Genomic DNA, 10,647 nt, shown 5'->3' on the forward strand with positions numbered 1-10,647 from the left:
CGTTAATTCAGATACGCAGATTGTTCTCTATTTAAATCATTATCCAGTTTCAGATCACAATATCAAAAAGTGTCTGCTCGCGGATAAATAACTTATCCTTTTCATGATAAAACATGAATAGTGCGTCCAGAATCTTTCCCCATAATTTTGTTTACCCATCACATTTCTCCTATTTTCTCCTCCCTTTTATTTTCCATTAATTTTTCTTTCGTTCACTTTTTTTCTGTCCTCTTTTCCCATAATTTATTTTACCCATCACATTTCTCCCTATTTACTCTTCCCTTTTATTTTCCATTAATTTTTCTTTCGTTCACTTTTTTTCTGTCGCCTTTCCCCTTCTAAGTTCTATTTTTTTTTCTCGTCTCACCGCTTTTCCTCATCCCCAGCCCTCGATCGACGCCCGTGCAGATTCGCAAACAATATCAAGAGTATATGTCTACTTGCAAGGGCGGAAATCTCTCCCCAAAGGTAGGGGGACCAGGGGCTGGAAAATTTGACAAGCAAAAAACAAACAAAAAAAGAAGGTTTATCACCCTCTAAAGAAGGTCATCTTGACCAAAAGAAATTTGACAAGCAAACAAGCAAAAAAAAGGGGGCATGCCAAAAGTAAGATCGTCTCTTCCAAAATACATTTCGAATTTGAACGACATGACCAAAAATAGTAGGGGGACATTTCATAATGTGCCCCCTACTATTTTGGGTGAGGGGACATGTCCCCCGGCCCTGGGGTTTGCGCCCATGTGGGTGGGGGTGTTGCGCCTCCCTATCGGGATCATATCACAGCGAGTATACACTCTTCCATATTGGAAGAGTGTTTACTCGCTGAGATTTCGATCTCACACATAATTTTATAAAAAAAAAAAGAACAGCTACGCCTTGAACACAGGCTAAAATGCCTAACGATTTCTCCGCGGCATTAACAACTCTCGTAAAGGGCGCTCCATTTATAAATAACGTTGCATGAACAGCTCTCTATGGCGACGAAATTTACCGCGGAATTGCAGCCAGCAGCGTGGGAAATTGGCAGAAAATTCAAGAAGAGAACCGGTGAGTACCGATTTAACAGTATTCATGTATTAATTAATATTTATTTAATCATAAGAATAATTTTTTTTTACGGAAAGAAAGCTTAGTTCTAAGCTAGGGCGGCCCAAATGCGCGTGAGTGGAGTCCCAGTTTCTTAACACGGGTAAGTATTGCGGTGTCGCCTAGAGTGCCCTAATGGTGGCTGCACGATAGCGAGCCGTCTGTGTACGAGGAGAAATAACAAAAAAATGTTTAAAAAATCCTCGAAACAGACGCCTGCCAGCTGTCTAGATGAAGCCAAGCCCAAGCAAATGTCCAAAGAACGATACATTACACATTACAATATACAATAACGGCCAAATCGTGCCTTCGTGGTTTTGGGAACCACTCGTAGATTTGCATACGCGCACTTGTGTACAAAGTGAATGGAGGGGGAAATAGGGAACCGTGCGTGTGACTGAATAAAGCGCTGCAGTATGAAGTGAACGGTGGTTCCCAATATCACGATAATGCCACAATAACTTATTCAAACCAGGGGTGTTTGTGTATGGTAGGGGGTCCTAAAGCTGCGCGGGTCCTAAAGCTACGCACCACTCATCGCGCATGCAGTTTTTAATGGCAAATGCGCACTTTGTGTGGAATTGTGACTGCAGAGTGACGAACGATTCCTATTCAATTTTTTCTACAGAGGCTGCAGTAAATGCAGAGAACACCCACAACTGTTTTGAATTTTTGAGCTATATTCTCTTTAATTTCATATCCTATAAAGTATGAACATATTTTAGAAATTGAGGCACAGGAAATTCTATTTTTCTGCATGATAAATCGAGTGCGTAGCTTTAGGACCCCTTCTAACATCGGGCGGCGAATTCAAGAGGTGTTCGGAAAACACGGCGGGATTTTCGTATTAGTGAGTTTTGTGATATTTTGTTCTTGCTTAATGATCTTTAGAATATTTGCCACAAGTTAGCGACAGATAATTTGTTCAAATATTAAAATTGGCATAGTTTCTATCGTTTGTAAACAAAGTGCGTAGCTTTAGGTCCCCCCATCATACAAAGTCTATGCATGCTTTGCTGATCGACATGATCGAGAAGCCATTGCCAATGAATTAGCATTGCCATTGGCATTGGGAAAGTCATGAGTCGTCAGTTTTGTCAACGTCATTTGAAATGACTGAATAAAAATAACCGAATAGACTAGGCCCTAGTGACTAATTAAATCCCACGCTAACAACATACCCATACTTTTTACCCTATCTCCGATAAATTTCCAAATACCAACTTACCGACAGAATTTCGCAAAGAATACTTCATACAGTATTAGGCCTAGGCCTACACAAAATAAAATAACAACATACAGATTATACGTGCGCACGTGCTCACTCCACTCGAGCTAGCCGCGTGTGCTGCGTGCCGCGGGTGCCACTGACATACCGTATTTCGCACTGATCTCTCCCCTACCGGTATTTCGCTATCAAAAAGGGGGGGGGGGGCCTAGAGAAAATTGCCCATTCTCAGAAATAAACTTTGACACGTCAGATAAGAAAGGGAAGAGATGGAATAAAAAATCAGTGCCTTATGAAATTAATTATAATCACCGACCTACTAATCACTTCAGATTAGTAAAACCCCGGAGCAGTACGTGGCGTATACGGGGGGGGCATGGGGGCACTCCCTCCCCCATCGGCTAGCTGGCAAAAAAGAAAATCGGGGAAAAGAAAAAGAGGGAGAAAGGAAAAGAAACGTAGTGGGAACGAAGAAATTATTGTTGATTATAATGTTATATTATACTGTAATTATGTTATATTACATAAGAAATATTTTTTTTCATAATTAACTTAATGAAACATAATTTGTTCAGGGCATATGTCTTAATTGTTCCTGGTGCTCGAATTGTCTGTTTAAGGAGATATATAATCCTGTTGTACTAAAACCTCCCGTTTTCAAGTCAATATACACCAAACATATTTCCTCGCACTTCGAGTTATTATCGTTTTATGTAGTGACACTTTTTATCTTTTTCATGACTTCTTAATAAAGTTATTGCCCCATTTTAAGGTCTTATATAAAACGTTTCATGTCAGTGCTTATGTTCGCATTAGTGGATTGGTGAGATATGCCAGCTCTTCATGAATTCCTAAAATCAGTCCTTAAAATGTCCCGTTTTTCTGATCTGAATATAAGCTAGAATTTCAGCTCGCGCTTCGCGCTCGCATCATTTTGGTTAGTGAAATACTACAAACAAGCCTTAGAATGCCCTCTTCACGTCAAAATTTCCCAAATTTTCAGCTCGCGCTTCGCGCTCGCAATATTTGATTAGTGAGACGTGGTTGATAATCATGTTAATCAATGACTGCAAAAAGTGCTTCATGTGTTTAGATGTAATTCTAGCAAAATCAACAAACGCTTGGCACTCGCATTAGATGACTATGGTGAGAGATGTATACTCTTAATGGATTCCTAAAATATAGTCCTTAAAATGTCCCTGTTTGGGGTCAACATATACAAAAATTTCAGCTCGCGCTTCAAGCTCGCATTGTTTGTTTTACGAGACAGGTACATATCATGATTACAAAAAAATTGCTTATAATGTCCCTTTTTAGGTCTGATTCTGAATATCAAAATTTTTCAAGATGGAGGGATGGGGGTCGGGTGTCCAGACACTTTAACATTTTGAAACCGTCTTTTTTGTCTTTGGATTGCATACAAATTATTCAATAGTTGTAACTTTTTTTTTCTAGGCCTATATATTATTGCCTAAGACTTGAGACTAAAAAAAATGATGAAACTTTGCTGTTGACCTTTTCAAATGACTGTTCAAATCCGATTTTCCGGACACACAATAACTAGGTATGTATCATAGAGATAGTACGTATTCAACTCTATGGTATGTATAAAACGTGTACATAATATATACTAATATCATCTATCACAATATATTTTTCGATATGGCTGTTGTAATGATTTTTGTTTTCATTTAAATTAATGACTATATAATAGTTGGACCGACGTGCATTTAATAATGTACGAGCGAACATTTTTAGTGATTTAATATGTGGGAACATAAGTCATAAGTAACACTAACTATTGCTTGTGTATATTCCGATCTGAAAAAATGGACGGTTTAAGCACGTCTTTGATAAAGAACAAGATATGTAGGCCTATCAATATTTTTATATTTTATAAGAAGCGCAAGCTTGTTTGAGGTTTTGACCAATACAAAAACGGGACATTCTGAATGTCTTCCTTAAAAAAAGTCAGAAAACATGATATTTTTTGCACGATTTCAAATAATGGAAACTTGTTAGAGGTCAAGTCCTCCCCAGAAAAAGATTGATTTGAATCAATAGAAAAAATCAGACAAGCAAACGCTGAAAATTTTATCAAAATCGGATGTAAAATAAGAAAGTTATGACATTATAAAGTTTCGCTTAGTTTTTCACAAAATCCAAATGAGAGAATCGATGATGTCCCCCCCCCCCACTTATGGAGGTGCCATGGCCGAGTGGTCTAAGGCGCCTGACTATACATGGAAAGTCCGGGGTTCGATCCCCGGCCGCGGCACCTATGCCCGTGAGCAAGGCAGTTAATCTACAATGCTCTTTTATCCTGCTTTCAAATAAATGGAAATGCTGTATGCATTATTGGTAACTTGGTGTGCACTTGTTTAAAAAAACTCACTATTTCTTTAGTTGTTATTGTTTGATTATACAATATTTCAATTTTTATAGATTTGACAAAAAGGATTAACTTTACTAGCTAAACCATAAAATGTTAAACAATGGCAATTCCACAAGTTCAGGGAGAAATTAAATTTTGTTTCACAGGACAATGATGATGAAATTAGAATATTTCATATTACAAAATACAAAAGAAATAGTGAGTGATGTCATCAGTTCCCTCATTTGCATACCGACCTGGATGTGCATATTAACCGTTTGTGAAATTAAGCAAAATTTAAAAATGTAATAACTTTTTTTTATTTTTACTTCGGATTTTGATGAAATTTTCAGTGTTATGCTTGTTGGATTTTTCTCAATTTATTCAAATCAATTTTGTGTTGGGATGGACTGTTTAAAATGAAAATGAAGGAACATTGTGGAGAAGGCAATGATGATGCGAGTGGTAGCGCTTCCTTAAATATTATCATCCTCTTGTCGTTCCCCATTTCCCCTCCTTTTTCCTTTCTTTTATCTTTTTTTTCCCCTTGTTTTTCTCCTCTTGTTTTGGGGCCGTTGGCAAGTGAAGGGATTCCACGGAACTCAGAAAGCCCCACTGGCTACCTGCCTGACAAAGGGCGGATCCAGATTTTTTTTCAAAAAGAGAGGGCATTTTTTACATGAAAATTCAACAAGCCCCCCCCAAAAAAAAAAAATAATAATAAAAATAAAAAAATCACTACAAAATAGAGGTCATTTTGTTCCAGAAATAATTTGACAAGCAAAAAGAGGTCAACACTTGCGTATGCATGACATAGGTCCTATGTGTATGCTTAAAAAATATTTAGTGTGTCTCTCTCAAAAAAAAGGGAGGGGCACGGGCCGGATGTGCCTCTAACTGGATATTGGACTGAATAATCCCACATTTGAGTGATAACACACTATTAATAATGTTATCAGTTAGCAGAGCAGGTATCCGGGGCAGGTATACACTTCTCCTTAAAAGAAACATTTTATAGTTTCTCATATGTAAATGAAATTACGTTAGCTAATTTATCACCTGTGAAAACAGCAATAGTTAATACAGAAGGTATGTTTTAAGAGTAGCCGTTGGTCCGTTTGTAACACAAAGCCAATGAAAGATGCTCAGTTCGCCCCCGCCCAAATGTCCCAATTTGGGGTCTGAATATCAAAAATTTTCAGCTCATGTTGCTTGTTCGCATTTTGAATAGTTAGATACATAATATGTTACATTCTCTTCATGAATTATTTCTTCAAACATGTTTTAAATCGTCACTTTTTTTTTTAAGTATATACAAAATTTATGTACGAAACATATTTGATATCCAGATTTAAAAAAGGGACAATCCAAGGCCTATTTGTAGGAATTCATTAAAAGGATATATATCTCATTATTATAGAACGCGAAATATTTTTATATTGAGGCTTAAAATTGGACATCTTTTCGTAATCATATGCCGTGGGTTAATATATATTCTTAACAATTAGTGCAAGCGCGAGCCGAAAATGTTGATAAACTGACATTTGGAGGTATACAATGTCATGTCTTATTAATAAAGGTCAAGTCCAACTCAGAAAAATGTTGATTTGAATCAATAGAGAAATATTAGACAAGCACAACGCTGAAGATTTCATCAAAATCGGATGTAAAATAAGAAAGTTATGACATTTCAAAGTTTCGCTTATTTTTAACAAAATAGTTATATGAACGAGCCAGTTACATCCAAATGAGAGAGTCGATGATGTAACTCACTCACTATTTCTTTTGTTTTTTATTGTTTGAATTATACAATATTTCAATTTTTACGAATTTGATGATTAGGACCTCCTTGCCTGAAGCACAAAATGTTAAACCAATGGAATTCCATGTGCTCAGGGAGGAATGAAACTTCATTTCACATGATGATGATGAGAAAATCAAAATATTTCATATATCAAACAATAAAAACAAAAGAAATAGTGAGTGAGTGACATCATCGACTCTCTCATTTTGGATATAACTGGCTCGTTCATATAACCGTTTTGTTAAAAATAAGTGAAATTTTGAAATGTCATAACTTTCTTATTTTACATCCGATTTTGATGAAATTTTCAGTGTTATGCTTGTTGAATTTTTCTCTTTTAATTTATTCAAATCAAGTTTTTGTTGGGGTGGACTTGTCCTTTAAAACATATAGGAATGCGAGCGCGAAAAACTGCGAAAGCGAGATAAATCTATTTCAAAGAGTGAAATCGAAGGCTCTTCATTTTCTTATTCTTTCCCTCACCCTATTGTATTAACTTCTTCCTCTTAATTTGTTGCGTATTCTTCATTTCTCCCAGCATGATCTCCCTTTTTTCTTTCTCCTCCCCTTTTCCTCTTTTTTACGCCGTCAATAGGGGAGGGGCGGCCGCTTCGGCCTTCTTCTGGATCCGCCTATGGACTAAAACAGAGTTTAAAGTGGCAGCTATTACTTATTTCAGGGAGAGTGGAGGAGGACTGCATTTCTTATTTCAATTTCAAATTTTAAAAAGATATAAACTATACTTTGAAATACTTATCAGCAAGAAGATTGTCCAATTAAAAAGATCTTATTTCTGCTTTCGTACAGAGGTAATAAAATTCAGAATTAGGTGTAACATCAAACAATTTGAATCATTTGTAAAGTCAAATGTAATAGTCTACATTGTATACATTTTTATGATTAAGGCCCCAGATGGGAGAGTCACTTCCCAGCAAGTTTTATATTACAGGCTAGTTCAGGAGAGGAGGGGAGAAAGAAAAGGGTGAAGAAAGAGAAGGAAAAAAAGGGGGGGGGTAAAAAAAATCGCTCGCGCTTAATAATCTGTTAAGGAGGATATGGGACTTAAAATATCAAATTTTTCAAGTCAACATCCACAAAAAATTTTGCTCACAATTTCATTATTTTATTTCAGCGAGATACGCATCCCATAAAAAAAGGTATATAGTGCACAAAATATTCCATAAAATATATATTCTACTGCGCTTAACAGGACTCCTAAAATGCTTGTTATCAATTGAATAGATGCGTGTTGAGCTTTGATTTTAAGTTGTTTACGGATTGCACTGTCCTAACTTCCAGGGATAAGCTACTCCAGAAGAGTGGTGAATATGATTTTTTTAGCCCGCGCAATGTGCTTGCATTATTTGACTAGCAAGACAAGTATATTCTTCCCAAATTCCCATAAACAGTTTATGAAATTACCCCTTTTAGATTAGGCCTGTATCAAATAGTTTTAGCGCTTTGCATTCGCTTTGTTTAGTGAGATACTCTTCCTATTCATGAGTACAAATTAAAGGTGTCGTGCTTATAATGTCCCATTTTTTAGGTCTAAATCGCTCCATTCAACTTGCGCTTCGCGTTCTCATATGGTCACCTTATATTTTTCATGATGTCTCTACAGCGCTTACCGTGTTCCCTTTCGGGTCACTTTATCCAAAATTTAAACTCGGAATCTGCTTCACACTCGTTTTAATTTGTTTATTGAGTTAACTTGTTTTCAGACTGAAATATTCAACTTTTTTTTTAGCCCGCGCTTCCATTCTTTACTTTTGCATTATTTTTTAAGAGATATCTTTTTTTGTAACCAACAAGTTAAGATGTTCTTAACATTTCACCCTTTAGTTATTTTTTTTTTTCGCGGATAATCGGGGAACATGTGGATTAAATATTTCCCCCTCCCACTATTGGGAAAAGCGGAATCCGCCTCTGGAAGTAACGGAGCTGAATCATAGGTCCCGATATAAGTATGGGCTACGATATTTCCCCCGTCAGTACTTGTGCACCCGGCTGTTCTAGGCTTTCAATACTGCCCTCTTGCGTCAGATACACAAGTACTGAGGGGAATAATGCAGCGCTGACGAAAAATCCACTTATTTAGGACCCCCACCCCCAAAAAAAGTCGTGGCTACGGGCCTGCACTTTGAATACCACTTAAAAAAATACTCCATGGCTCTACGAACCCACAATAGAAATATTAAATCTTTGAAGGCCATTTTAATTAATATTGTCTACATTCTCAAAATGTATTTTACGATTCACTTGGTCAACGAGAAGTTGATCTTGTTCCCGGGGGGGGGGGGGGGGGGGGCACTTACATTGACGAGTGGATACCATGCGCGACCAAAAAACACGTAAAAAGGATGTCTTTTTCACGATAGGGCACGTTACGTACGTAACGTGATAAAGGTGTCAAAAACACAAAAATAATGCAAAAAGGTATCTATTTCGCTAGGAAAATTACGTGTTTAGGGTCGAATTTGCGGGGATGATAAAACAAAATTAAAACGTTTTATAAAGGTTGTCCTTTTTGCCCCAACACTTCGTGTTTAGAGTCCGATTTGCGCGAGGTGTCGGGTCTTGTTCTTTGAGAGTCTCATACCACATGGACTAATCCCATTTAGTGTCTCGTTGCCAACTGGCAAAAAAAAATGGTGAATGTGCTAAATGGAAATAATATCTGGTTGTAGATTAACTTAGTTTAGACCATGCGTGACCTGACACCCTAAAACAAACAAGCCATGCAATGGTCCAAAATGAATTTTGTGATTAAAATTATATACAATTTGTCCATATTGATCAACAATTACCCACATAAGTACTTGATTGAATGCAAAAAAAATTATGTGAGAGATTCATAATATAAGGGGGAGGTTTGAAGTTCAGGGTTCACTGAAGGAGGAGGAGGAGAAGAAGAATATGAAGAAGGAGAAGAAGAAGAAGGAGGAGGAGGAGAAGAAGAAGAAGAAGAAGGAGGAGGAGGAGAAGAAGAAGTAGAAGAAGAAAAAAGAGAGAAGAAAAAGAAGAAGAAACCCTCTTTCAAATACAGGAAATCATTTTCCTGGCATCGCGTCGTATTTTGCTCCACTTTTTCGTAGACTGTCACAAAAAAAGTATTTTGTGTATTTTTTTTCCACATGGGGCTGTAAGACTGTAGAGAACTTAATTGAGAGCTTTCCTTTCATGACCAAAAGTGCTAACCAACTTTGGTAAGCAAAATTAGCTAAAATATACATTACGTTGGCTATACTACAGAGAACCTAATTCCCTAGCAATTTATTGTTGGTTTTGGGGTCTGGTGAAGAATTGGATGAGACTTGGACTCCCAGCTTGGACTATTTTTAAAATCAATTTTAAGTTACAAGCTATTGTTAAAAGCTACTGAGATCGGGACTGAGATCCTGCCACCTCTTTGGCGTTAACAAATTTTGATACACGTTGATGGCCCATAACTCTAAGGGATAAATCAATCTTGCAAACAATCTAAAATCTACTTCATATGGTTTGATATTGTCTTGCAATTGACATCAATGACAAGATTGATTTGGCATTTCATGTACACAATAAAAACAACCGCGTAGCCAGGATTTCATTTTGGAGGGGGCGGTAAATGCACGCGAAGCGTGCGCTATGCCAACACTTACAGAGCGCGCGAAGCGCGCTCCCTAGGGGGTGGGTACAGGGAGGGGGAGTTTCCCCCTCCCTTGCGAAGCGCGAAGCTTTTGGTGTTTCATAAATTAAAAGGAACCATCTCTCTTGTCTCTAATATCTATATCAGTTCCAATTCAGTTGACTAGTTGTGATTTTGAACCTTGTTTTCATGAACCTTGTTTTCAAAAGTGATTGTTAACGCACAAAAAAGGCAATGGAGGAAATTAAAATAGTAATAACCCCGCGCACAGCGCAGATGCTAAAGCGTTTTATCATTTTTTGGGCCATGAAAAGGGTCCCGAGAAAAGGCTATTCTCAAAGATATATAATTGAAATGATCAGATTTGATTACAAACAATTTAGCGACAGTGCATATCTTTAAAGGACAAGTCCACCCCAACAAAAACTTGATTTGAATAAAAAGAGAAAATATCAACAAGCATAACACTGAAAATGTCATCAAAATCGTATGTAAAATAAGAAAGTTATGACATTTTAAAGTTTCGC

General features: G+C 37.1%; 1 protein-coding gene across 2 annotated transcripts in view; it reads right to left on the reverse strand.

Annotated features, from left to right (window-relative positions):
- The window catches only part of LOC121411355, a 40,709-nt gene extending 38,352 nt beyond the window's left edge, over positions 1 to 2,357 (reverse strand). For both annotated transcript variants that reach the window (XM_041604033.1, XM_041604031.1), the window contains exon 1: positions 2,315 to 2,357. The gene's annotated coding sequence lies outside the window, so the exon portion shown is untranslated. The remainder of the gene's footprint in view (positions 1 to 2,314) is intronic.
- Positions 2,358 to 10,647: the final 8,290 nt, after the last annotated feature.

Source organism: Lytechinus variegatus, chromosome 3 (assembly GCF_018143015.1).
Source record: "Lytechinus variegatus isolate NC3 chromosome 3, Lvar_3.0, whole genome shotgun sequence".
Taxonomy (NCBI): Eukaryota; Metazoa; Echinodermata; class Echinoidea; order Temnopleuroida; family Toxopneustidae; genus Lytechinus; species Lytechinus variegatus.